The 4339-nt window shown below is 52.6% G+C and overlaps 1 non-coding gene and 1 pseudogene across 1 annotated transcript; both read right to left on the reverse strand.

Moving 5' to 3' along the window:
- Positions 1-272: 272 nt before the first annotated feature.
- On the reverse strand, positions 273-426 carry LOC147666241 (5.8S ribosomal RNA). Its single transcript, XR_015304864.1, has one exon. It is a non-coding gene; the product is annotated as a 5.8S ribosomal RNA (ribosomal RNA).
- Positions 427-1400: 974 nt separating this feature from the next.
- Positions 1401-2547, reverse strand: LOC147666242 (18S ribosomal RNA; annotated as a pseudogene).
- Between the last annotated feature and the right edge of the window lie 1792 nt (positions 2548-4339).

Below are 4339 nucleotides of genomic sequence, written 5' to 3' on the forward strand. Positions count from 1 at the left end.
CAAGGCGCGTGTGCGTGGGCAGCCGGTGGGACACCACAGACAGCCACGCGCGGCACGTAGCCAGGAGCCCCGGATGGGTCCCGGGGCGGACCGGTCACCGGGACCCTGTCTCGGGGGCCAGGCGCGCCGGCGGCATAGCTCTGTGGCAGGACCTGACGATGGACCCTGCCATGGGCGATCTGAGCTTGTGGGGGGACGAAGGGGAAGCGGAGCTAACCCTGTGACAGCCCCAGCCGCGTCCCGGGAAAGCCCCGGGGCCATTGACGATCGAGCGACCCTCAGACAGGCGTAGCCCCGGGAGTAACCCGGGGCTGCAAGGTGTGTTCTAAGTGTCGATGATCAATGTGTCCTTCAATTCACACTAATTCTCGCAGCTAGCTGCGTTCTTCATCGACGCGCAAGCCGAGTGATCAACTGCCAAGAATCACAGGCAACTTTTCGAAAACGTTCGCCCACCTGCGGGAGCAGGAGAGGCGGGAGGAAGGCGACGCTGTCCGTCCGCTGCCCGCACGACGAGACGGCCCGCGCGCCCCGTTCAAGGCTTCCCCTCTGGGAGTCAGACTGCACTGTTGGGCGAAAAAGACATTGCCAGGCGCTCGGCCCGGGAATCCCCCCCTCCCACGGGCGAGGAAGGGGGTTCCCGGTGCGACAGGAGCAGGCAGCCCTGCAGCCGCCGATCCATCCCGGGGTAACCGGGAGGGACCGCGCGAGTCTTAAAACCCCTCGGCCCGGCTGCAAGGGACCAGGCCAAACCGGGTACCTGGCAACGAGGCAGGGTCACTCCACCTGCACGTCAACCGTCTGTTACTGGGTGGCCCGAGCCGTGCCGGCGAGCTGGCGATCAGTCCACCGCACCCTTCGCCCGGCTCGGAGGCGCCGGAAGGGAAGAGCCAGCCGGCTCCCCATCCCGCACGCCACCCACCGAGAGGAGCCAGGGTCCCCTGGCAGGCCCTCGGCCCCTTCGCTTCCACGCCGCCCTGCCACACGAGAAAGCCCCCTCCCTCGGGCTGGGGCTCGGGTGCGGGAGGGCCCAGCCGGTGCCATGGCCTTTTGAGGGAGGGGTGGTACCAGCCCGATGATGCACTGCCATTTGGTTAACCCCCCCTACCCCACGGTGGGGGGGTCTGTGCCGGGTGAACTTGGGTTCCTTCTTGGAGAGGGACAGGGGACGGGGACGCCCCCCACGCCCGGTCCCTCACGCGTCGGTCGGGCCCTCCCCAGGGGGGAAGAGGCCTGCCGAAGTCTCGGTCCTAAACACGAGTGCCCCATGCGGCCGCAGACTGCTCCGCCAGCCGGGGCGCCCAAGGGCAGGGCTGGGCCCTGTGCCTAGGCTGCGTGCTTGCAGGAGGCGGCCGAGGGCTTCGGGCTGGCGCCATCGGTCGCTCAGACCGCTCCGCCGTTAATGATTCTTCCGCAGGTTCACCTACGGAAACCTTGTTACGACTTGTACTTCCTCTAGATAGTCAAGTTTGATCGTCTTCTCTGCGCTCCGCCAGGGCCATTGCCGACCCCGGCGGGGCCGATCCGAGGACCTCACTAAAACATCCGATCAGTAGTAGCGATGGGCGGTGTGTACAAAGGGCAGGGACTTAATTAACGCAAACTTATGACCCGCTCTTACTGGGAATTCCTCGTACATGGGAAATAATTGCAATCCCCAATCCCTATCACAAAAGGGGTTTAGTGGGTTTACCCGCACCTGTCGGCGAAGGGTAGACACACGCTGATCCGTTCAGTTTAGCGCGCGTGCAACCCCGGACATCTAAGGGCATCACAGACCTGATATTGCTCGATCTCATGTTGCTGAACGCCACTTGTCCCTCTAAGAAGTTGGATGCCGACCACCAGGGGTCGCGTAACTAGTTAGCATGGCGGAGTCTTGTTCATTATCGGAATTAACCAGACAAATTGCTCCACCAACTAATAACGGCCATGCACCACCACCCACAGAATCGAGAAAGAGCTATCAATCTGTCAATCCTTTCCGGCCGGGTCGAGGTTTCCCGTGTTGAGTCAAATTAAGCCGCAGGCTCCACTCCTGGTGGTGCCTGCAGTCAACAGTCAGTTTTCTTTAAACATTCAGCAGCCAACACGTGTTTTGCCCTTTAGCGGTCATTTGAACCAGGGCTTTCTCAAGGCTAAAAAGAAGTAAGTATCATTTAAAGTCGAAGGGCTTTAAAGGGCGAAACACGTGTCGGCTGTTAAATGTTTAAATTAAACTGGCTGTTGAACGTTTAAATAAAACTATTCCTGTAAACCTTTAGCGAATGATGACAATCTATGAACCAGGATCGAAACTTGTAGAATAAAAGCAGAAAATAAAAATTGCTTGAAACTTTGAATTTCTACAGATTGGAAGAATGTTCATATTTACTCGGGAGGAGTATGCACTCACTGGGTATTATAACTTCTTGTATTAAGAGGACAGCAAGGTCTAGTACCTCGAGTAAGCCTCCTCCTACCTCAAATTGGCAATATCCTCCAGGATAGAATCTCTGGACCGTTTTTTTTTACATTTCCTTTTAACATCTGTGTTTCAGCGGCATTAATTGTGGGAGCTAAACCATATCTACTAATGTTAGTAGATAGGGTTTAGCATAAAAAAGCATGGATGGTTGCTTGGCAACGACCACGTACCATAACGCCCCTTGACATAAATTAATGCAAAGCAGCGTTTTGCAAAATGTTAAAATAGGCCGTTAGCGAGCGCAAAACAATATATTCCAATGCATCAACCCCAATAGCGAAAAAACAAAATAATCGCACAGAAAGCCCCCGGTAATTTACCGAATCGCAAATTAGGGATTCAAAAATAGCGAAAACATCAATTGCGCCTGCCAATAGCGGTTAGCAAATAAAGAATCGCAAAGGAATTCATCAAAAATTGCAAATACGGAAACTCTTTAAAATCGCAATTTAGCATGAGCAGAATAAGGGGAATCTCAACCAGGAAGTAAAGTTGATGAAACAAAAAAAAAACATTTCACAGGTGTAAACTATCTGAACCCCTTCAAAAATGGCACTGGAGAACTCGTACGTTTTTCAAAATGGCAGCCCTGTACGTGCTTGCAAGGATAATGAGAATAAATGCAGCAGCACAGCGCAGAAGGAGAATCCAGGAGAGGGTATTCGGAGTGCGTATTATAGCGGAATGACGAGGAAGTATATGACAAGTACCGTCTGAATTGTGCCATGATAATGCGCCTAATTACTGACCTGGAACCACTACTGCAGCACCAAACCCATAGGAGCAATGCCATTCCTGCGTACGTCAATGTACTATGCAGCCTGCACCTACTGGCGTCCGGAGGTTTCCAGGGGGTTGTGGTGGTAGCCGGAGGCATCTCACAAAGCGCATTTTCACACTTCTTCCGTAAATTCATTGATGCCATGCTGACAATTATACATATCCACATCACCTTCCCCACAACCCCACAGCAGTTGAAACAGACCAAACTGGAGTTCTACCAGGTGGCCCAATTCCCCCATGTCATAGGATGCATTGACTGCACACATGTCCCCCTCAGCCAATTAGTAAATCTTCCGTAACAGGAAGTCCTATCACTCGATCATCGTCCAGGTCGTATGCAATGCCTAGCACATAATTACGGACACAGTGGCACAATTTCCAGGGAGCACACACAACTCATATATATTCCGGCAGGGTGGCATCCACAGGCGTCTGCTCAACTGTGAATTTTGAGAGGGACACCTGCTTGGTACATACATATACCTATTTGTTACATCATTATCCCATATGTAATTGCATTCTTGTGGCTAACCCTTTGCTTCCCACCCTGTAGGTGACAGCGCATACACCTTGCGGGAATATATCCTGCCCCCCTACCTTAACCCAGCAACACCACAGAACCAGCGCTACAACGCGGCACAAATGTGGTCGTGAGATCATTCGGGATCCTGAAAAGTCATTTCTGTATCCTACATAAGACTGGTGGTGCATTGCAATACAACCCCGAGACCTGCTGCAGGATTGTAGCAGTATGTGCCATTCTGAACAACATTGCGACCAGAAGGGGGAAACCCATAGAGAGGGACGAAAATGACAACGATCGGGATGCTCAACCACCCGCACAACACCGACAGTCACACGTGCCAAACACAGCTGAAGGTCAGAAGAGGCAGACATACATCATACAACATCACTTCTGAGCCGAGCCATCATAAAATATCTTTGAATGCAAATGTTTATTCACATGAGCACAGGTCAAAGTAAATATTCATGTTTAGGAAACATGACGGTGATTGCATTGGTTGATGAAATTAAATACAATCGTTAACTGACAGGAGTGCAATCACAATATTAAAGTGGAACATGGTT

Source organism: Lissotriton vulgaris, unplaced genomic scaffold, assembly GCF_964263255.1.
Source record: "Lissotriton vulgaris unplaced genomic scaffold, aLisVul1.2 SCAFFOLD_215, whole genome shotgun sequence".
Lineage (NCBI taxonomy): Eukaryota > Metazoa > Chordata > Amphibia > Caudata > Salamandridae > Lissotriton > Lissotriton vulgaris.